Here is a 25814-nt window from a genome sequence, read left to right on the forward strand (position 1 = left end):
TATATATATACTTAAAGAGAGAAACGCTTGATTCCTCGTGAAATTCCAATGAGATTAAGATATAGGACTTTGCAAGACGCGAGGGGGCTTAGTTTTCTTGACGTGTCCTACGAGATTTCTTGAATTGATTTGTGGCAGCGGATATCACGTATCGTCTAGTATACATCACCCAAGGGAGCCTCTGGGAATTCGGTGCACGCCTTTCATGGAAATAACGAAGTTGCAGTCCTGCAGAGTGCAGAGGTTGGATGGGAGTAGGTGGAGGGTTCGAAAGGAAAGAGAGGCCATGCGATTAAGCCAGCTGAAATTCGATCACGTGCCAATGAAATCGCGGAAATTACTATTCCAAGTCTGGCACATGATTAGCCTGCACTGAAATTCGCATTTCCCTCGATATGATTCTCCAGGAAGCTCCAGGCTGAAAAACAAGAGTCGAATCTGTCGCGATAACTGTTTAGTCAGCAGTTCGTTGAAGGGAAAAGTTAAAAATACTTGTCTCTCTCTCTCTCTCTCTCTCTCTCTCTCTCTCTCCAGAGAGAGAATATTGAACGAAAGTTATCTCGTTTCTTCTGGAACAGTGCGTGTCGAGTGACAATTGAAATTATATTCCAGCCTCTCGAGCAGGAAAAAGCGATTGTCGGAAGAATGCTCGACTCTACTACTGGCATTTCCTTAAAAGTAAGAAGATCTTACGCTTTTAAGAAAAATTCAGAATTAATATCCCGTGAGAAATATTTCCTTTAACCGTTTACGTGTTTAAGCGAAGGGAATAAAGCAAGTTGCACGCAAAAACATAAAAAGGTCCTTTAATAAATTCCAAGAAATTTTTGCATTACGTGGCATGCAGATGGTATAATTCCGGACTCTCTGGTTAAACCCGTTTGCAGGTAAAAAAAAAGGAGGGAAAAAAACGAGGAAGGAAAAAGAAAGAAAATGGAGAGAGAGAGAGAGAGAGAGAGGGGGGAGAGTATAGGAGGCGCGAGGGAAAGTAAAATGAAGCGTTTCTTCTTCATCACGAAATCCTGAGGGATACAGGGATGGAAGCTGGGCGCTAACGACAAACTAAAACTGGCCGCATCCGTCGCCAAGCCCTTTTAAGCGAGCACGGCTAGCGTCTTTATGGTCTCCTTTTTACTCGACCCCTTTGACAGCTGGAAAAAGTTTACGTGATACACGTTTTCCTCAGTGGTATCAGAACATCCCTGGGATTATTTCCACCCAGGGATTTTAATCCTTGACAAGCTGTGAAAACCAAACTAAAAGCTCTGCAGGACGTAGTTTAATCTCAATTTATCGCAAGAAATGTATAATCTTGTAGAGTTTTGTTAGAATTAGACGGGCTGCTTTAGCTTTGAAATGGGACATTCAGATGAGCCAGAAAAATTCTTCTCTCAAAGTACATTTTTTAACGAAGCTTTTTAACAAATGAAACACTGGAGTTGGAAGTGGTGCGTTCTCAGCACTATAGACTTTTTGGCGTGCAAATATCCTTTTGGCCATTATAAACGGTCGAACGAGCCAGTGGCCTTATGCTGCACACGCTGAGGGGCAAGGTGGTGACAGAAGGGGTGGGCTTAAGCCGAAGCTTGCCATTAGGGGAACGTGGTATTAAAGTCGGTTTATCACTTAATGATGATAATACCTTATATCGTCCTGCGTATAATATAGTACTACGTATTAATTTGCCGAAAAAATTTCATTTCCTTCATTAATTGTTTATTCGTTTCACTTGACCTTATATACTTTCTACGCTATATTATTTCGACGATATTCATATATATTTATAAACATGTGTATATGTGAAACGTACATATGTGCCAGATGATTCGCTGCTTTTCAAGTGGAACCAAATACCGAGTGGAAATTCGTTGAGCAGTGGAGTATTTTAAAAATCAACTTTATTCTTCATTAAACATTTCAACTGGATTTAGCAAGGATTTGGTAGATTTTAAAAATTAAAACTATATATACGCATTTATATACAAGGTGGACTGTCAACTATGCAGGCCAAAGGTATAAAATTAGATACTGTGGATTATTTTAAGAAAAATCCTCTCGTATAATTATTAAATCTAACACTTAATTACCAAAGAGATTATTAGGGATTAAAAATTACTTGATTCGAAGACTTTTATTACTCTGAACGAGATATTCTAATGAAATCTGGCCAATACAAGATCGATGGTTGCTCCACCAATAGAAAAAAAATCAAATGAATCAACGATAAAACTTCTTCATTAATGATTAAATTTAAAAGTGGTATACAAGAACTATATTATCATAAAACTATTCGCAATATCCAAATTCATAAGTATTAATCAAGTTACATAAACAATCATGTCATCTATATATATATATATTAATCCAATTGAAAGCAGTGTAGGTTTCCTAATCGAGAAATAACTGGAGTTTGCAGCTCGCCATACAAGAAGAGTCCATAACGCTCTTAATAATATGTTACGATCCAGTCTGCTTTATGCCAATGTACATCACACGAATATATAATAACGATAAACTATTGTGTTCGGAGGTCCATTTGCTTGTCTACTTTAAACAATGGATCGGGTTGCACAATTATTAACCGTAGAGAAATATTAATTCTACTCCATCATCCACATACAAGATGAAGAGAGAGAGAGAGAGAGTGTTTATCTTTGAACATTAGAGAGAAAGAGACAGAGAAGAGGAAGCGAGCAGCGGGTTGAAAAAAAGGGAGAGAGCAGGATAGAAGGACGCGTTTAAAAAGAGCCTTTGTAGGTGGGAATGCCGCAATAAAAGCGTTGAAATGGCGAGGGGCGAATGGGGAATCTCAATTCCGGTCGCATTTTGCTGCAATAGATTGCAGGAACGCACAAGGGATCCCTGGAGTACCTTCGTCGATGAGCGAGTCTCGTTCAATTTTAACGATTGGCCATCGGGCCGACGACGCGACTATCGAAAGCAATCGAACGACGCGAAGGCAGGCGGTGAAATATGAATATATATCGCGAATAGGAGCAGCCCGATGGGCCACCACTGTACTCTCTCCTCGTTCCACACAGAGAAGCCTCCTTTAAAAATCTCAATTGCTGGCCTACATGCCCGATGAAACGGAAGCTCCGGCGTCCTTTTGTCGCGATATCATCCACCAGCACCATTTATCTCCTAATTGCCTCCCATTAACCGAAGGATAAAATGAAGAATAATCTCGAAGGAACGAACGAGATAAGAAAAACATCGAGTGGCTTGATCCACGTAAAATATTGGCTGGTATAATTGATGGATCTATAATTCATCGGGAGCATGAAAGCTTTCTGTGGCCAGAGCTGTGTCTATTAACGATTTAAAGCTCGCGTTAGACTGGAGCACGAGGGCGCTGGATGTTAATACTTAATGCTAAATTGAACTTGAATGTGTGCAGTTTAGGTGGATAGAAGCGAAGCACCGGTTTAAAATATTGCATAATTTGCGGATTATGCAAGGCTTATTGCTTCTGATGGGACGTATTATAAAGAATATGTATATAATGATAATAAGTGGGGTATATGTGTGCAACGCGTAAACCTACCAATCGAGTCCCACACAGAAACATCGCGAAAGTATTGCACGCGTTTAAAGCCAATGATCCGATTAACCTTCGTATACTATTTTATTTTAATTCCTGACTAACACGCATCTGCCATCGAGCACAATTCGTTCTGATAAATCAACTCGCGTTGTATCCTCGGTATCAGATATTGGTATCCAAAAAATCATGTTGCACTGCGAATGCGGAAATAAAATGACTGGACAACCTTTGCTTTGTATACTGTATATATGTATATATATATATATATATATATATCTTTTACAGTTTTGAGCCAGGTTTCTAACTGATCAACGTGTGTTAATTAATTTTTGCAGTTATAAATAATAAAGTTTGTATCCATAAGATTCCTTTATTTTTTCTAAATTCTTGCTCGAGTCAAATCTGCAGGTATGACTGCACCGAAGGAGTGCAAGTTTCAAGGTCGTTTCGCGCATAGTTGAGGGAGAATTTCGGTGCAGGTTTCGTGATACACCTGGCACATCCTTGAAGGGAGAAAGGCACCCTCCTTCCCCATGCAATTGCCAGTGGATTACCAGTACAGCACACGTCCATGTTTTCGCCACGTTATTCACACATTCCCGATCCATGTTACTCGCACCGTAGGGACATTCGACGTTTAATTAGAACCTCCCTTGTTCTGCAACAACTCCGCGTTTCTTCTTCTCCCTCCCCGATCCTCCCCTTTCCTTCACCGATTAATCGCACGACAAATGAGAAGGCTAAAAGAGTCCATTCACGCTTGTTTAACGGGAAACGAGTGCTTTTTGCCGGTGGAAAAATGAGAATGGAAATTTCTGGCGAAGAAACGACAGCAGCGCGCGCCTTGCGACAATAAATTACGTGGCTGGATAGTTTTTGCACGAAGAAAGTCGTTACGGATCAGTGAACGAGATCATTCCAGGCCGCGCAGGAATTAAGCGTCTCGAGGGGGTGCTCGCTCCAATTGGTCCTGGAAATCTGCGCGTCTGCCGAGCAAAATCTCGTGGAGGAAAAAGCGTAGGAGCGACGCGCGGCGAACGAAAGAAGGGATCGACGTGCAATTGTAAATCTCCGAGCTTCGCAGAGGGAGGGAGGGTGTAAGGTGTGTTGGTGGTTGTGGGATTAGGCGAGAGGGAGCCAATGGGACTTTAAATCGAAGACGATGAACGACGATCTCGCTCGGTGGTGGAACCTTGGAGGGTGGAGGATGGAGGAATAAGCCAAGGGCATTTCTCGAGATGTAGGAAGAATGGTAAAGTTGGTCTGTAGGAAGTGTTGTAACGGTGCTCCGTGTGGAATTTATCACCGACTAGCTATAACGTGTGGTGCGACGCTCCTTTATCCGCAGGCAGGAATCTCTTGGCCCTGAATCAAGTCGTTGATTTACGACTGAGACACATGTAGGTGTATATCAATTCAGAAACGATCCGATTATCGGTACGACAAAGAGCTCGCGCTTAGCGGCCACTGTCGCTTCCGATTGGCCAACAGCCAGCGATACACTATCCTCTGGTTCCTAGAAAATATCATCGGATCTAGGACCTTCTGCCGCTCCTCGTCCTTTTTTCTCTTTATCCGTATAAGCATTCCTTTATTCCCACCCGCCTACATATATATATATATGGATCTCTTTTATCCCGCGTCCGATTCTTTCAACAAGCCTGCAGCTGCGACCTTAATTCCACTCACCATGAATATCGATTTTAACTGCGAGTGGAATGCACTTACTTACGGAACCCCGCTTCGTCCTCTTCCCATCTCATCGATTTTTTCAAGTGGTCGATGAAATTTCCGTGCTATAAATTATCGAAAGCTTTCTCATAATCTCTGGTCTCGTTCGAGAGCCGCGCGCCGCCGTAGTAGCTTTTCAGAGATCTTCGCTCTTGTTTTTGCGGTAAAAGTGCATACATCGAGTTATCCGTCCGGAAGGATCCTGAAGAAAGGGGGAGTTTCGACAACAGGAATGGAAAGATCGCGGAAAAGTTTAGCAACGTAATATTCGGGAGCCAGCTGAAAGGACTTTTCCTTCTTTCGTTGCTGGAGAACAACTTTATTCCGTAGCGAGCATTTCGGGGTTTTTTCCTTTTAACCGCCGACGATAAGTCGCTGGAACAATATCTGTAAAAACCACTCGAGCTGATCTGTTGCAATTAGTTTCAGGAAGAGATTACCGCGCGCGAGCACTCTCTATACTATATATATATATATATATATATATATATACATGTATAGGGCTGCATTCCGGAAGTAAGCGTTGACAAGGTTTTTACGCTGCTAAAAATTTCACCGAAATATCATCCCTCGCCCTCTCCGGTCCGTCTTATTACGGACCATTTAGGATGTTCATCATCTTCCCTTTATAAAATTTTCAAATAAACTCAAATATAAAGCAAGGGGCTCGGATATAAAGTTAGATCATTTTACCGCGGGCCACTCGAGTCTTCTTCATTCACGAAAAGGGCTCGTCATAAATAATTGGGGCTTTCATCTAAACTTGGCGAATTCCGGTGTGCACAGTTACTAAATTACAGCGAGGAGATCTTTTATTCGTATAAATAGTGAATTTAACGGAAGCTAACAAAGTCCTTTGGGGAGCTGTGTTGTAGGTGTTCTTATATCTGGTGCTGGGACTATAACTAACCGGGAAAAGAAGCACCTTTGGCGCTGGGCTTTGTGTAGCTGTGGAACTGTGGGACACCTGGAGATGGAGCCATAAAACTTGAAGAAAACAAAGCTGCGTTCCCTAGCTTGTCTGGCTCATGGACTGGTTTTATGCAAGAGCATCAAGCTCCTCGGAAGAGTAAATTAACTAGTCGACGGAATATCAACTTGAAGGAGTCTGCAAGTTTGATTTCTCTTCATCTTTTACCCCCTTTTATGTATATTCTTCAAAAATTTATGCCTCAAGCCCAACAATATATAGCTCCGCTCTAATTTGAATTTTGGGCTATATAGCTGCACACGATCCCTTTTAACCAACGATGCGTTCTTGGAAGGCAGCGATTCCAAGCTGTATTCGCAACATATGTCCTGGGTCCGGAAGATTGAACGTGATTGGCATGGGATATTGTATAAAACTGCGAGGAAAGAAAGGAGGGGCAGCAAGACAGAAGAGAGGAATCACAAAGTTGTTGGTTCACTATGGACCTAAATTGGATGTTGAAGCGAGTTTATAAAGAATGCTAGACAGGCCAGAGGAGACAGAAAGAGCTGCTGAGATAGCTAATTTGAATTGCAGCATCATCTCGTGACTCCCTCGGCAAGCCTACCTATACCTGCAACCACTTTCATCTCCCTGGATGAGTCCATCCGGGTTATGAAGCAATTAATTAGCATCTAGTCTCCGTTGTGGCAAAAATGACGCAGTGTTATTGCTGTGAACGCTCGGCCACATTTGATACTTTGACGTATGTTCCCACCACAAATTTAGAAGCTTTTTAAGGTCAAACCTTAAGAGAGTCCCGAAAGTTACGCACATTGCCAGTGGACCCCTATAATCCTGGGATATCGCGAATTCCGGAATTCGCTTGGTCAGTGATTTGGGGTATTCGAACCCAATTGTGGAGGAGTTCGCGGAGGACCATCGATTTTCGGTTTGGACCAGTTATTATCATCGAGGCACATACGGATCGTGGCTAATGGGAATTCTAACGATCGTTGTGTATGAACACCCATCACGCTTCGCCAGTCGATAATTCAGACGCCCCACTTTGCCTTGTCCGTGACTCAATCCCACACATCAGTCTCATTAGCACCACTAGGGAGATGTGCTCCCCTGTCTGCTAGAAATTTATGAACCTCATTAACCCAGCAAGACACGGTAAAATTGCCCAAAAGTTGCGGCAAACTAATGTATGCCTCGTTACCACAGCACCTGTGGTGTTATGGTCTCGCTCTCCTGGATTCTTCATGAAAGGAACACGATTGATAAATTTTGAGGAAGGTGCAAGGTTCGAATGAATAAACGTGTCCCTTTTCTGACAAAGAGTCATTTATTCCCAAATAATGATATATCGATAGATACACAAAGACACTATTCACAGGGACTCAAATTGATCAACTTTTGGCAGAGTTGACCAAAAATAATAAGAGGGAGTTTAATGCATCGCGCGGTTATCCTCGGATGGAACTCGGAAAAGGATCTTGGAAAAGCCAGGACATCCTGTGGATGATGTATGGTTGCCTTAAAGATTCCCCAACGAAGCTCAACCTGCCCGTAATAACATTATAATAGTAGATACCGAGGCAGCACCGCGGATTCGGAAGAGCTAGAGGAGAACCAAGACCCGGAGGAGATACATAAACACAAGAGGGACTTTATTTTGCTAGCTTTTGGCAAAACTGACCAAGAGAACGCGAAGGGAAAGTGGAAGACTGTGGGCAGGATGGTTCTTGGATGGAGCTCGCAGGAAAGAATCCTGGAAAAGCCAGCTACGACATCCTTCGGTTGATGCATCGTACCTTAAAGTCAGTCAGGCAAGCAGGCACATGTATCTAAAATCTCTCTCCCTGCGGAGCTTTTACTATTAAAGCAAAAGAAGCCCCTTTAGCATCGAGCACGATATCGTTAATGCTGGCAGAGATCTTGTATGATACAAGTGACCGTTTATTGGAATGAAACGGGCAACTGTCTAAATTTGCACAACTGATGTCTCGGGCAAAGTTGCGTCGATCTAATTAATAACAGTGTTGGGATAAGTTGTTGCCAGTAGTGGTAGAACCTGGAGATATCCGGTGGATAAGGTTATCGGTTTAGAGCTCGACTAGACGATTAATTGAATTATCCCAAGCAACTCCGACAGCCTGACGAAGTTCTTGTGCATTACACCGTACAGAACGAGCCTCTCCTGTGAAGCAGACATGGTCCTTAGTTTATATTTTTCAACTACAACTTGTGACCTGTTAAACGAAGAGCCTAGCTTCTATTGGCTGAGCCTGTGGTTCGATTGAAATTGTCTTCTTTCACGCGATCTTGCCTCTCTTGGCTTTCTTCCCTGATATATATCGACCAGGGAAGATCAATTACCGCTGGCCTATACCACAGAGTCCATCTCAGAAACAATTCAGCTCTATCGAGGGGAATCCTCTTCAAAGAAAATACCACCGTTGCTTCTCAGAGGCCAGAGCCACTATTTGTACGTAGGTACACACATACTTTCTCTCTCTCTCTCTCCATCTCACCCTCTCAGCTCTACCCAATACTGCTAAACGAAATTGCGCAACCTGCAACCCCAGCTTACTTAAACTTGTACAAAGAATTTTGAAATGATACATTGCTCTGCGTCGTTTTATTGAAATTCAAGTCGTAATCCTCGAATTCTTTGGGACAAATATTTCAATTCTTTCGACAATACAAATCTCCCTCTCTTGGAAATACTTTTCATTGGAATACAAAAGAGCCGTACGTTGAATTTTCGGAGATGACACTTTCTCAAAATCTATATATATATATATATATGGCTATAGTTTTTTAATCAAACACTGTAAAGCAGAACGACTCTTGTCGTACACAGGATAATACTTATCTACTATAACTATAACTTCGTCTGTGATTCCCCACACACACACACACACACACACACACACACAAACACACATCACTCGAATGAGAAACTTCTAGCCGATTTGTAGACCAAAGAGAATGGAACAAGTTTGTTGACTTCGAGTCCCATTTCTCTCGAAAAGTCACCGGATCAACATTGATGTAATTAAATGCTTTATAGTTTTCGTTATGAATTCACGAATTTATAAACCAATGCATCATCCTTGTTCCAAAAAGGGAACTGTCATCTCAGGGACTTACACTTTAGCAGCAAATATTGATTAAGAATGGAATCTCGTTTGCGGCAGATTAAACGTAAAACTAGACGGAGGTAGGTAATATTTCACGTTTAAGGCTGAAGCTTCACCCGCGCATAAAACTTGCACGTTCTTTTATTAACGGATTTCAAGGGGAGAAAATACACAGTACAGTACAGTGGCAGGAGCCACTTAGCATTCTGTTGGCTGAAAGCTGACGAGTTTTTAACAACTAAGCCGCCATTTTTCTCGGGTTATCATGCTGGCATACCAAGATGAGAAAAGAGGAAAAATCATGTCAAACATTTTATTGATCTTAAAATTCTATCCTGGATATTCGTTATCACCACTTTTATGGACGTTTCTTCCGTAACAGTGCTACGATTAAAAGATCGACTCATCCTTTCCTTCGCAAGATAAGCATCTTCGAACAATCTCTGGTAAACTTTAGGATATGGTCCGTGGATGTATCTGCAATATGCCAGAGTATATTATGTATGGGAAGATCGTGGTTGGAAGAGAAAGAGAGAAAAACAAGAAGCAAAAAGGGAAGAATGTCAAGTATTTTATTGAACTTAATATTCCATCTTCTTACCACTGATCACAGTCCTTGTAAGTATGCAAAGCATGAAAAAGTGAAGGCTTCCGCACATGCTTTATGAAATACTAAACAGCACCTGAGGCGTACGACGGAAATAAAGCTGAACGACCTGCAATAAGGACGCTATTCTTTTACGGAATATGGCAAAACTTCCGAAACTCATCTACTAGAAACCACCCGACTACGAATCGCTGAACGGAGAAATCATTCGAGTGCTGTAAAGTCTATGGAGATATATATATATATTAAAAACTAAAATCATCTCCCACGATCACTGCGCATTTTTATCTTCCAAGCACCAGTCTAGTGTACTTTGCGTCCAACGATCTATGAAACTTGGTTCGGCCGATTTATGTTTTTGGGAAAAAGACAGCCATGCGTTACGAAATTAGCATTCGTGGCTGTCGAGTTTGCCGAATGACACACGACACCAAAATTACCGAGGAAACTTGGCTTGGTCATGCGTTATTGGTTCGTGGAGCGGAACGGAATGACACGAGCCGTCCAAAATGGACATTCCGAGCTTGGGGGTACATGGCATGAAAGATCTTTTCTCCAAAGCGAGAGGCGAAACTGTTGAATTTTAAAGAATAAAAAGGGCAGTACAAATAACCCAACGCGTAACTCTATTCCGCTTGGTAAAGCTATCGAGTAACGACAACGACTGGCACACGGACGGGGACGCCAGGGTATGTTGGGCGCACGGCACTGCCTGACCAGACTGCCTTGGCTGGACTCTTTGGATTGACTCGAATATAACCCCCCCCCCCTTCCCCCTCCACACGCCCAACCAACACGAGCGTGTTTATAAACACTCGTCTTTGGAAATGCTTCGAACAAGCGACGCGTCGTCGTCCCTACATAACATTTCTCGATTCGTTTAGCAGAAAGAGAAGCTTTTATCGCAACCCAGCGCCTTTTTACTCGAAAATTATTGTACAGCGATGAAAATCAATTCGCGAGCAAAAAATTCTTTTCCAATAGCAATTATTACACGGACAAACTACGATAAGCAATGAAAGTAGCTCGAATGAAACGATTAAACGGTTTCATTATAAAAAGTTTTCCATAAATTTTACAATGTCGAGCTCTCTGTAATTAAACAAGAAATCCACCTAATTAACAGCTATCGCTGTATCGGCGTGCTGTCAATTGAGATTTGAATGTTGAATTCTGTCAATCGACTGTTGCGTTTCAGGAAATTGTATTCGATAAGCGATAATGGGCAAGATTTCTATGTGTAATCTTGTTAGCGCACAAGTGTATATACATATATATATATATATATATCCAAGCGATAAGTATTTTAATTAAAATGCACAAAGGTGTGTAGGATGAAAAAGATCCTGAAATTGAAAGCCCATTAACTTTTTCAATTAAATCGAGCGTACGTGTGTTTGATAATCTTATCTCGTTCTTTTTCCACATCCTGGCTTGCTATTATCCTAAGCTAAGTAAGCTATAATTATAATAGCTTGTCCGGCCAGTACAGCAAGCAGCAGCGGAGCAGCAACAGCGCCGCGAGAGACTCGAGGCTCGGACGCCGCGGCGTGGCGCCAGCCCCCCTCCCCCTCTCCCCCCCCCTCTCCCAACTGTTATGCCTCAAACTTTCAAAGCGGTCATTAATTAATTCGGCAGAGCTTAAACGCATTAACAGGGGTATCAGGTATCAGGCAACTGAAAGAAAAATCTTGTCTCTAAATTACTATCCTTTACCTATATTTTCCATCCAGCTTTTTTTCCCAAAACTCGAATTCATAACACAACAAGCTTAATTAGGAGCAATTTCAATCGTTAAAAATTAAAATATAGCGCACGCGTTTTTATCGAGTGCTGCTGTTACTGACTCGACGCGCGAAATTTTCAGTAAAAACCCAGCAGCATTTTTCATATAGAGTTTTCACGAAAATTACCAAAAAATTTCATATTCCATTCTCGGCAGCCGCTTTTTTTCCTTTCCCCAGAGACACCAATTCCATTCTTTCGTGCACTATAATATTAATATATACGTATTTTATTTATTCTCTCCCCCTCGCTCATCATTGTCCCCATTCTCTCAACTTATTCGCGGAGGGAGAAACGTGCCCCACACGCTATATAATATATATATATATATATAGCAAATAATAACACGTACGACTCGATCATCAGGATCCAATCGTGCGTTGTTACTTTTAGTACACAATGGGCTCTTATGATTAGTTTTTGCTTTTTGTCGTTATCGTGGATAGGTAACGTGCTGGAAGCTATACTTTACGAGGCCGTTAACGACCCCCTATCTCTTATAGTTAAGCTGACAATGCTGAAATGTGTATGTATACATACATATATATATATCGGACTATGCACCAGTATCGAATTAACCCATTCGAGATAACATATACGCAAGATAATCTATCCCCTATCCCCTTCCCTAACGACCCTTCCTTCTTGTCGTTTCCTACATTATCGACTCTCTCTCTCTCTCTCTCTCTCTCTCTCTCTCTCGCACTCGCACTCTCTCGGATCCCTACACACACTCTACATATATATACAAAATATACTTATCGTTCGTATCATATTTAACTGCAGGCGAACCAAAGCCAACAAAACTGACTCGAAAGGAGAAAATATGAAATAATTGTAGGTAAAATGGCTGGGAAATCTCTAATATGCTTAATCCAATCGTTCCGACTCTCGAAAAGTTTAAATTCATAAATCTCGTAACAACATTAGAGCTTTTCTCAAAGACAGCTAATTAATTCGCCTATGGGCAGATTCTCGCGTCTCGCTTCGCGTTTCATCTCGCTTTTAATTAGCAACTGAAAATATCTTTAATTATATACACATAGATTTAACAAAAGTTAAACAAATCCAGCTACGAAGCAATTATTTTCAAGGTTTTATAGCGCGATTTGTGCACCTCGCGAGGGTTAAGATATATACCTATATATATATATATATACAAGTTCGTTTGATCGACGCGCGAGCTAGATATAGTGTGTGTTATGCTTTTTATGGTGATTCGCGTTATTCATTAATTAATAATGAGTTTCAGGAGCGACAGAATGGACAGAAAACGAGTCGCGTGGGTTTTTCGCGGCCTGCATTTACATGCATGATTCGAGAAAGCACATATTCTCTCATGACTGAGCCATTTCTCGTTATTTAATGCTCTTGAAACGTTTAATAACGACGTCGTTATGCGTACACATACACTACAAGCGAAATAAAGTAAAAAGAATAAAGCGTGCTGACCTGGCCGCAGCCTGGATATCTTTTACTATCTAATAAAAACGCGTTACCTCGTTACCGAATAGCTGTCCGAGAAAACACGAGAGCTGCCAGGTTCTGTCCAGGGCCTCTTTTCAGCCATATTTCCATAAACCGTTGTATATATAATTGGTCTTCCTGCGACGCAATAGTTTTATCGCTGAACTTTGTTGTTATTGTCGGCCAAAGACCAATTATAAAATGTCAAAAATTTTCGCTGTGGACGACATTGGGAAATCGGCAAAAGGTGTCTCGAAGCTCCGATGGTTCGCCACAAACAGGTGGAATCGTAGCGACTCAAGGGCCACACGAGGGATCGACAACATCGAGCATCCGGTGCATTGGCACTAACGAACCTCCTAATTCTATACAACCAACCTGTAGTCAACCTCGCTTCTCGATACTGCGCCCTGTGACACCTTCTCCTTGGATAATATTGTACCTCGTATGTATGTGTACAGGGTGAAACAAAGCAACTATATTCAGGACGATAATGAGTTATTTTCAAAGGTCTGCAGTTGACGTCACAACTTCTCGAACGCTCGGACCAAACTTTTCAGCCAGTCAATTTTTTTTCATTGCGTGCAATAATGGCTTTAAATTGCTTGAAAAACTTGCGGTGGTCACGTGACACGATGGGGTACAAGGTTTTGGCATCGGTTGGTCAAAAGTGCGAGGAAATGCTCATTTTCAAAGTAACTCGATAAGCACCAGGGATTTTTTAGTGGAACTTGAAGGGTTGTTTAATCAGAAAACCCTCGGGAATGCAACTACGATTAATAATTCTAATTATTTTGTTACACCCTGTATAGTCGTGTGTATTAGGACCAGGTGTTTGCAAGAAAAATATTTCAACGTAATTATCGTGTCAAAATAATCGCTGAAAGGAAGAATGCATGATTTCGTCAAGGTTCAGATAATTTCGTACAGCTACTTCAATTATAAGTTGCATCATCAGTTTTAAGTTAAAGGGGAGAAAAGTACGAAGTGTATATACACTGTGTGAAAGTCGTCTTATATTGACACAAATGCGTAATCGACTTTATCGTGCTATTCCAGATTCCCAACCGCTTTTCCTTCACCCAAGTCCACCCTGTATTTGCACACACGTGCACATGCCAAACTTCTTTCCTCAACAACGACAGTCGAGGAGACATTTGCAAAGTGCATCGTACCCTTGGATACATTCGTGCTGATGAATCTACATGGCGATGCTGTAAAATACGCGACGCAACAGCTGCAAATCGCAAAGTGCACAATACCTATTGCATTGGTGACAAACATAAATATTGAACAATAACAAAAAACGTGAAATAGTATAAATAATTAAGTTTTCGATTCTATTCTTTAAATCAAACTCGAACCAATTCAAAAAATATGCACATTTAGTTTGCACGTTGATTCGAAAATATTGCACTGATATAATAAAATAAAAATCGAACATAAAATATGTACATCCGTATATGTATACAAGTAACAGATTATTTATACATGTATACGACAGGAAATTGACAAGAGTTTGGAATTTCGCATATTACGTGCGAGAGTAACGCATTATAGATGGATGCATTGATCGAAAGTGAGATCTCTCGTGTATCGCAATGGGAATTCTGGATAGATGGATACAAGCTATATGGTAGCGAGCTGAGCGATTAATCAAGGAACGTGGTGGCACACCTTGATCGGCGATCTTGCGGAACAAAGCGGCACGTTTGCGGATAGAGAAACAGAACGGGCAACGAACGGCTCGATTTGCATATTCGCGAATATCGACTGAATTGCTCGGCTTCTGCGTTCGACCGTTGAATGTAATTAGTTCCAAGCATACAGTACACGCAGGCATGGGGGGAGGGGGGGGGGGGTATAAGCAGATCTCCTTCCAACGTGGTTCTACCCCCCCCCCCCCCCACCTCCCCCCTCTTGCGCGCGCTGTCAATTATTATCCATGGAACAAACAAGACGTGCTTTTCAAACCTACGCGATCCAAATACACGAGGAGGATTCGATCCAAAACGAAATTATGATAACTATATATGCGTATATGTATATGTGCAGTTTCTGCTTTAACGTTAATGGGAGAATCCAATAATTTAGTCGCGTCGCTGATTTTTCGCACCTTCGCATTGGAGAACGTTGTTTGATTATTTTAGATCGGAAGAAAAATCAGTATAAGGACGAGGGTACATCTGTTTCGATTATGCGTCAAGTGCAAATTGACGGTGAACGTACTCTTTCGAGAAAGTTTATTGAAATGCCAGCAGCACCGGAACGTCGCTTTCGTGTCCATTACCACTTTTCCAATGCATGGCCAAAGTTGAAGTGTGCTTTCAGCCCTGCGTTACATCGACTGTAAAACGAATACCTTTTGGCGAAGCAAACTTTTCCAATTCTCAAAATCTTCCTTGTTAATCAAAACTTATTTAGATGTATGCAAAGTAGAAAAATGGAAGTTTTTTTAATTCCTTCGTGGCGTTCTTCGAGAATCCTATATTTCTACTTATATGTATATGTAGGAGAGTGGTGTATATGGAATACAGTGACGTTTAATTTAACTTATTATGGTTTAAGCAAAAGTCTGAGTGCCCGGTGTGACCTTTGACCCTCGGTATTTCAATTAAACCTGTTATCGTTGATCGTAAATTGTTATCGATCGATTCGTAAATTATGAAAGAATGCCAAATTCAGAGGTCCCATAAACACATGTAAAATAGGGAGGATTCCATTTTACGAGCCGATGATGATGATGATGATGATGATGATGAAAACTCGTTGGTGATAGACAATTGAATGGGTAAATTTCAGCCGTAATGTCGGATCCGAATATGAAACTCAGACCAATTTTGAATAGTGTCGTGTAATTGGTACGTGGGATCATCAATCACACACTGGGACTCGCGAAAGTTTCCAAGTAGTCCGCACATGGGATCATGCAAGCGTGATTAACGACTGGAAAAAAAACTTCCCGGAATCTGGACAAGAAAAGGAAAAAAGAGAAGAAGAGGAGGAGGAGGACAAAAAGGGGTAGCAAGGGCAAAGTAGGGAAGTAAAACACTGAAAAATTCGCCAGTAAATTTACCATTACCATCGCGATGCATCGCGTACAGCTTCCAATGTATATATACAAATGAATTAGTTTATCAACTAAAAAAAAGGTTGATCCATACCATAATTTCCAGGATATTTGGTCCGAAGGCACACCGGTTGGAAATATCCGAATGGGGGAAAGGAATTTTAAGAGTGCCATTTGTGCTTCAAAAAAATATTCTTCCTGATATTTATTCATTAGGTTTTATTATAGACCGTCATGAACATTCTACTTTAACAAGAAATAAGTTTATCAATATTACAAATAGTTACTAGTTTGTTAATATTTAGTGTTTAATTAATATAATAAAGTCACGTATATATAGAGTATATAAACAAATTGCGTTGATTGATGCTATAAAATTGATTGAGATCCAGAATCAATTAATATTTTACATAAATATGTTATTTTCATCAAAAAAATTGAATACATAAACAAGAATTATTATAATTATTTTATATTTATCACTGACGCGTATTTACGTACGCCATTTATAAATTTACGAATATCTTTTCACTTTGATTCAATAAATACATTAGTATATATAGGAATAAGAAATATCATTGCAGAGTATTTATATTAAGCTTATTTATATATTGAATAAATGGCGTCCTTGATTAATAAATGGAATGATAAACGAATGTTTGTTGACTCTATATAAATCTGATTGCCAGTTGGATTTTGCATAACAAGATTGATTATACTAATAAACATTTCTATGAACGCTAAATTTTGTTCGTTCGTTTAGTAGAAAATACATACGTCTTTTCTATCAACGCACCGAAGGGATAGAACTCAATCACTGGATCGTTACCCCAATGGAAATAACCCTCGAATCAAAGAATTTTAATGTTTAACATTTTTTAAAAATAAAAGTTGAGAGTAAATAATTTATAAAGTTTTTTTCTTTTTAAATCTCGAATCCTCCTCTATTAAAAGCTTTAGGGTTGGCAACTTCAGCCTGGAAACCCGGTATATATATATGTGTGTGTGTATGCATCCCACAAGATATATGAAAGGTAATAATTTTGTGGAAATTTAGTGGTTTTCACTTTATTAAGTGAAAGATTCACAGCAGAAGAACAGAGGAACTATAGTATATAAATATATTTCGTACACACACCAGATGTTCATTTCTCACTCGTATACGAATTATCAAGCATCAATGTGCCAAGCTCTTATGCATATGCTAACGCACGTCGTTATCTTTTTCCAGCAATTTTTTCTTTGCTTCCTCCTATTTTCGTTGTTTTTTTATCAAGCACAAGCAACGCGATTTATTCGGCTGATCGTTCTTCCGAGAATTGCCCGTAAAAGCCGTTAGGGGGTTATCGTACCATTAAGTTCACTGGAACAAAATCGTTCAACGATATTGGAAATTTCTTACAACAAAAAATGAAGCAAAAATTGCGAAGCGAACAAAAAAGTTAAAGTAGTCGCGCGACCTCAAAAAGCTCTCAACACTATTTTACGCTTATTTCTTGTTTACGGTCTGGAGTGTTCAGATAAAGAAGGAACTGGCGTTGAGAAAAAAATCAATGTTCGCGCTTCGCTCGCTCGATCGAATCATTTTTCATTCGCGCACACTTGCAAATTTCTTTCTCTCCCCTCGATTGATAATCACACAGCTACGAACTCACGATCGAATCGGTTTTTCGGCCGAATCCGACCTTATTTCCAATCTTTCCTGCAGGAACATTCCGCGGACGTTCCAGGGACATTCCTAGGACATTCCCAGGAGATTCCTCCTCGAAAGCGATCAATTAAATTCGTGCCTATGCTCAATGGGGGCGATACGATTGCCAGCAGGTACACGGTGTATATATATACATATATAATTTGAAAATGCCTATAGAAAAAATCGAAATTGGCTCCGCATACGTGGTGCACGTTGTCGGTCGAAGAGTTCGCAATTAAAGCGACGCTAACAGGGACGTTACCTTCGAGGATGAATATGGTCGCCGGCGAAATAGCGATCCACCGTTGTCGCTAGGTCGAATTTCCCATGCAGACCTTTCGCGATTGTTAAATATCTCAGCCCCACTCGGCGCGAGTTTCTTTCGAACAATTTCCAGATGGAAAATGAATATCCACCACTGGCATGGTCACCGCGAGGCAACCTCTCTGCTCATCACGCGCCAAGTCCGAGAATATGCTCGAGTGACCCTTCCTGGACGTTGCTCTTTCTCTCCAGAACTTTGCACACACCTATCGATATATTTTTCTCACACACCAACAGCAATTTGCCAATCACACTGAAATTCCTTACGTCGCTCACTTCCACGAGATAATTTCCTGACACTGAATAATTTTTCAACTTTTCTTCCACGACCGAAGCACCACTCCAACTTTACATTTTACATCCACAGCTATGCAAGAATCGTGCTGTGGCCGATTATCGATATACAGAGGGTGGTTCTTCGACTCGATCCTAATATCTTCCTTGAAACGACGAGGCTAAAGCCTGGAGGAGAGCAACCCACATGCACCCACACACACACACACATGCACACACACGTACACACACATATAAATATATGTATACAGAGGCTCTCGAGGACACTTCCTCCCCCACAGTGCGAGTCCCAATCACTTTGCACCGATCCTGTCGTCCGAAACGCATTGCCGCGTCATGACGACGCTAACGTCGTTTCTCAACATTTTTCCCATTATCGACGACCTCTCGGTCGATCGACCGGCTCGTTTAACGAGCGCCAACTCCGTGCTTATGTACATACAGTTTGACTGCGCACGGCAATCACGAAACACGTTTGAACCGACAGCGAAATTCAATGCGGAACCATCGTCCTGTGTGGCCAACCTAAACTCATCACTCTGGACGAAAATTTTCACTTTGCCAACACTCGCTCGAACAGATGCTACCTCGAAATTCCTAGCCCATTACATATTCCCTCGCTCCCTCTTCCTCTCTCCAACGTGCGAGCGTCGAAATTCATAAATCGAGGGATTTTTCGAAATGTTCGCGCAGGAGTATCCCGGGGAGGGGGTCGCCGGTGGATGCTGAGGAATTTCACGTGTTCTCCGCTGCAGCTTCGCTGGTGGTTTCTTCGAGAAGCATACAGAAACGTCACTACTGGGCAGAGGAGGATGTGGAGGGATGGAGCGGGATGGGGGATCCGGTGGGGTCCGCTCCGTTCCACTCCGGTCCGGGGTGAGTTTCGATCGAGAGGAGAGGCCGAAGAGAGAGACGAGGAGGACCCGGTCCGTCGGGGTCGGTGGTCGTTGTGGCGCGCGGCGAGCCACTGAACCACTGACTGCCTTGCCTCTGCCTCCCTGCTCTCGTTGCTGCTCCCACCCCCGCTCGCCCACCCGCCTGTTATCGCACCGACGCGACCCCGCCGCGCAAACGCCTCGCTCGCGACGCGTCGCCTCGCCTCGCGCCACCCCCCCCCCCCCCCACACACACACTCACACACACACACACACCGTCTTCGAAAAACCCCAATTTCCACCCTTCCCAACGGATATGTTTACTTTCTTTCTCTCTACCCGAATCAATCACCACCCCTCGATAATATTCCCTCTATCCTAATAATCCTCCACTTTTCACCGTGCAAAACTATACAGGCGTTTCCAATAACCTTCGATTTAATTATTGTTCAACTTTGTGTTCCAATCACCTCTTCGTTAATGCGATCGAATACCTACGGTTTTTTTTTTTTTTCTGGAAATTTGGTCAGATTTCATGGAATTTTTAGCAGTTCGACACTCTTTGGTACAGTTATATGTACACAGTGTTATGAACATTTTTCATATTGTATATTTGTGTGTGGATACATCGAGGGGGGAAGCTGATCCACGGACGATTGTCACTTTATTCACGCGGATGCTCGAGAATGGTTTTTTCATGCTTCTACTCAACAATATGGAAAACACTCGAACAATATTATAGATAATCGAATAAAGAAGCTGGAAATGTGCATGGACTGGTGGGTAGCCCGTATAGTTTTAAACGATGAACCGCGTGCGCTTGTGTACCGTATGTACGTGTTTCGGTACTCGTGCCAATTAAAATGTAAATATGCAGATGGGGTAATTAAAGGAGCAGCGGGGAGATCGAGTTGGAAAAATTCTTTCCAAACAGAAAATTCTATAGAAAAATTCTGAATATGTTTGAGAGATCGAGTGATAAGATGGCGTTATATAGAAGGATAATGTTGGGTATAGGATAATCCAGGATGGGATGCAATATTGAAAGTCTTTTTGGAACTTGATAGGTTAAGATGACACGAGAGAGATCCTGGGATTGGCGAGGAGGAAAGGATTACTGCTTGAAAATGTTTTCTTCTACGAAACAGCTAGTAGGGGATGGTGGAGGGGGGGGGGGGGTGGATCACAGGCTGTTGGGTCTCCGAACGAAATTCAATCTAGCGCATAACCCGTTTTTTCCGCTTAGGCTGGCATTAGAAGAACGAAATAGGTGAAGCTCGATCGGCTCGATCCTCGACGTTTAACCAATTTCGGCCAAACTCGTAATTAAGACGCCCCGCGACGTCCCAATTTCAAACTATAAACGTTTTCCCCAAATCAATTTATCCAGAGTGGCATGGCATAAGCTGTCGAGCGTCGACAGCTCGGATCTTTCCAAATCCGACTAATTTTCATCGTTAAATTCTTCGTTCATTTAATGCTACATGTGCGCAACCGAACATTCGAGTCTTTAATGCGAGAATTACTGCGAAGATCAGTGATGTTAGTGACAATAAGGATGAGGCATTATATATATATATATATATATATATTAGGGTGGCCATAAAAAAAGAAAATTTTTTCCGGTGCTTTTGTTTTGTTAAGAATGATAGAAAAATAGGAATCCAATTTTTTTAGATTTTTTTGAAGCCGTTAAATGGTGCCGATATCGTTTTTAAAATTAAAAATTTAGATTTATTGAAAACGATTTAACAAAATCATAAATTAATATTGTGCTGGATTAATGTTTTTTTTATTACAATTTCTTGTAATTTAACTAAAGGACTTTTCAAAGCACAATATTAATTTATAATTTCGTTAAATCGTTTTCAATAAATCTAAATTTTTAATTTTAAAATCGATATTAGCACAATTTAACGGCTTCAAAAAATACTAAAAATTCGAGGATCTCTTTTTTTCATAATTTTTGACAAATTAAAAGCTTATTGGAATTTTGGTTTACATCTAACCTCGAAAAAGTGGAAGAACATCGGATTTTTAACTTTAAAAACGATATCGGCACCATTTAACGGCTTCAAAAAAATCTAAAAAAATTCGATTCCTATTTTTTCATAATTCTTAATAAAATAAAAGCACCGGAAAAAATTTTCTTTTTTTATGGCCACCCTAATATATATGTATTAAAAATGTAAAGCTGTATATACGAGGGCTTCGAATATTCTCAATGATTTTGTAAGCGAAACGAGAAACAGCAAAAGCTTTCCAAATCCGACTAATTAGAGTCTTCTCAAGTTGCTAATTCTTTACCGAGGTGCATACAGTCTTCCTGTGATCATTGAAATCCGTATTAATTTCTACGGAGACTAGTGAGCTCAGAAATCGCAAACTGTGCAGCAGCTAGAAGGGATTTATATATAGGCACTAAAAACATACAGCTGCATGCATAACATTTTGAACAATTGCAATGATTTTGCAGGCAGAACGAAAAACACGCAATCTTTCCAAATCCGACTAATTGGTGTCTGTAAGGTCGCGTGTTTGCTGCCGGCGCTCCTGTGATCTTTGGAATCTGTATAAATTACTGTAGAGACGAGTGATGCCAGAAATCAGACGACAGCAATCAGAACAGGGTTACATTGTTACGTAACCTGTGACGGTTCATATGTCACAAAATGAGTTATTGCTGAGAATTCTCCTATCCTTCCTGCATTCGGAGATCGTTAGATCGACAGTCACGACCGAATTCAATTGTCTTAAATATCCTATTTTATTTGTAATTATTATTTCTTCCGAAAATTCGAGTCGACGATGGTGGAGGAAAAGATGAGGGAAAAGAGAAAATAATTGATATCGACATCATCAGAAATCATTCAAATCGCTTAAAAAAATTTTGTTATTATTATCATCATTTTCCTATATATAAAAGAGTAAGAAAATTCAAGATATCTAATTGCTAGAATCAGAATTTTCATCAAACAGGAAGCAGATATCGTCGCTTGAAATCTCCAACGATAACGAAGAGTTATTTGAAAAGCATCAAAGTCACCGAAGTCGCTTGGAAATTGATCGTGACGCATGAAAATCTCCAGGAGGCTTCGCGTGAAAGGAATTACTGGACGACCCCCCTCCCCTAACCGCATCGTCGAGCGCTCGAAAACACTTTTGAATATTCAGCCCCTAGGCCAAATTGGCATAGTTTGACATTAATATTTTTTGAAATAATTATTAATAATTACTCGCTGACATATATTTTAATAAATATAAATTTATATACTAGACCAAATGGATCGTACGAAATATTAAAATATTGGTCCATGAATGACCTGCGTCACAATAACGAATATCCAATAAGAGATAAACACGACAGGGACACCTGACGATTGAGGAAAAAAAATTGGGCCAGTAGAGGGGTAAGCAAATTAGGCAGACAAACTGTCCCACGAGAGGGAAATAGGGATCTTGTGTGTGTGCTGATACTGCTCACTGTATAAGTTTAGCTGTCTGGCTTATATCTGGCTGTCGTACCATAGCAGCACGTGTCTGCACGAGTATTATAATTTGTGCAAGGTGCTGCATTAGAACCATTGACGTTGGAGAAATTGAAAGCAGACGAATATGAAATCATTGAAGCAATTTTGGTGAAGACTGGTAGATTACAATACTGGTGAGTAACGTTTGGGGATTTGCGAATCTTTATTTGTTATACTTTTCTTCTTTACTCTTGGTGTAATTAATTTTTTCACGGAAAACTCTCAAGAGACTCTAATCGAATAGCTTTTGTTTCACTATATCTTGTTATCGAATATACCTTCTGGATTTCAATTATAATTACTAATTAGTTCATTTTTAGTCGTACTCTCGAAAACTTTCTTCAAGCCATTTCTTAGATATACTTTTTTTGTTAGGTTAGAAATGTTTAGTGCAAAATTGTATTAGACTTGCATGGTTATTGTGTAAGGAAAACTCTTATAAATAATGAATTTAGTTATTTTATTTTCCAATTATTATATATATACAGTGGGTCAAAAAAGTTTTTGTACGACCTTTTTTTGTTAATAAAAGTACATTAATAATACGTGAAATTAATAGTAAAAAAAGTGATTTTAGAGCGACCATTTTACTAATTGATGCGTTTCAATGTTCTTCAAAAATATTTTTCTTTTTTGAATATTACAGAATTAAAATAATGGTCATTTTTCAAAATGAAAAAACAAATTTAACAAAACATTAAGATGTATGATTTTTGGAGGACAATTTTATGAGTATTTTCCTAAAAGTTTCATTAAAATCGGTTATAAATTGTAGGAGATACAGTATTCCAAAGCTGCCGAAAAACAGTCATTTTCATGAAAATCCGCGAAAATGACTGTTTTTCGGCAGCTTTGGAATACTGTATCTCCTACAATTTGTAACCGATTTTAATGAAACTTTTCGGAAATCAATCAGGAAATTGTCCTCTAAAAAACGTACATCTTAATGTTTTTTTAAACATTTTTTTTCATTTTGAAAAATTACAATTTTTTTAATCCTGCAATATTCACAAAAGAAAAATTGTTTTGATGGACATTGAAACGCATCAATTAATAAAATGGTCGCTCTGAAATCACTTTTTTTACAATTAATTTCACGCATTATTTATTGATTTTTAATAACAAAAGAAGCTGTATAAATACTTTTTTGACTTATTATATATGTAATAATTATTTTTATTCAATAATACATTTTTCATAATTCAGATGTGGCATGATTGGGTAGCGATTGTTTTTAGAAATTATTTGGAAAATTTTGTACTAGAAGAGTGCTAAAATTTTCATGTTGACTTTTGAGGTTTGTTTCATAATTATTTTATTGAAAATAGATATGCCAAAGGTAACAACTGACACCTGCCAATTTTTGCGATTTCTTTCCACTTCAAATATTATAGATATAAAAGTTGAAACTTGTGTGTAGATTTTCCTTTTTATTTTGGAGCCCGTTGAACAGGATCCTATATAAATGACCTTTCCCCCACCCCCATTATAGCACGAAGCAACACGAAATCCTACAATGATCGTGTTTTGATTGCTCTATTCTGATTTTTTACATCACTAATGAGACTCCTCGGTATTTCCAATGATTTCGTAAGCTAAATAAAAACGTCGCGAATTTAGCTTCAAAGTTCAAGGGAACGGTCGTCATACCAGGAGTGTTTTATATATATACATGCTATACAAATGCACAGCTACACGATAAATTACAATAATTATGTTTTGGTTAATTACTATACTTCCTTATTTCTGGCTGCCATCATTACTAGAGACTTGCATGCTTCTAATGATTTTTTAACAAAAACGAACAATGTGCAAAATTGCTGCAAAGTTTAGGGGAACAATCGTTATAACGAGACTAAACTACATATATACACGCACACAAACGCACTGCTACACCCGATTCTAGTGATCCTGTTCTGGTCGAGCTGTTATCTGACTTGTGACATCATCGGTGAAGACTATAGCTCCTCGATATTTCGAATGATTTCGTAAGAGAAACGGAAAACTTGCAAAAATAACTGTAAAGGTCATGGAAACGGTTGTTATTTGAAAAATTGCTAACTAAGCACGAGCATTCGTTGCACAATGTAAGTGAACCGAGGAGAAAAAGGGGTAACGCGTAATAAGGTGAGTAGAGCGCAACGTTGACGAAAATTTTTGCAATGAATTTGACTGTCGTATATATAGTAGAAAACTGCTTCCCAAAAATGGTGCATATGAGCCCACCGATCAATGACCACTATTCGCTCGCAAATTTTATATTCTATTGCTCCCAATATTCTACTACCCTTTCACCCTCTCTCACCCCCTCTCACCCTCCCCTCATACTCACGAGTGACACCGGCTGGCCATTCGAACAAGTGTAATAAAATATCGGTGGAGTCGGACAGTCTGAAAAAATAATACTTTTCAAATAAAGTTAAAAATTCCAGCTTTTTCCTAGAAAAACCACATATTCGCGCATAGTACATCACTTGTAGCATACACGCTACGACATTAATTGTGATGGACTTGAAACCTTCTGAAAAAGGAAAGGATTTGCGAAAATGTTATTACATAAAATTTTGTGCTTTATTAAAGGTTATATTCTTTAGATCTATGTACTCTATATATATACATATATATAAATCAAAGGATTGTCATAGCAATGTTTGGGCCAATAGAACAAAATTATCAAAAAGTTAGACCAATAAAAAAAAATTATTACATATTAAACATTTTTTCTAATAAGAGCTTGACCTAAGAATTTTATAAAAATTTCCCTTTTTTTAAACTTGCCAAATCGACTACTATAATTAATCTCATATATTTCAACACAATAATACATAC

The 25814-nt window shown here is 39.9% G+C and overlaps 1 protein-coding gene across 10 annotated transcripts in view; it reads right to left on the reverse strand.

Moving 5' to 3' along the window:
* Positions 1–25814, reverse strand: part of dlg1 (discs large 1) — a 331205-nt gene that overhangs the window by 222338 nt on the left and 83053 nt on the right. The window lies entirely within an intron of this gene.

The sequence above is a fragment of the Prorops nasuta genome, unplaced genomic scaffold (assembly GCF_024137725.1).
Source record: "Prorops nasuta isolate Cenicafe-Biocafe unplaced genomic scaffold, Cenicafe_Pnas_1.2 PNAS00004, whole genome shotgun sequence".
NCBI classification, from domain to species: Eukaryota; Metazoa; Arthropoda; class Insecta; order Hymenoptera; family Bethylidae; genus Prorops; species Prorops nasuta.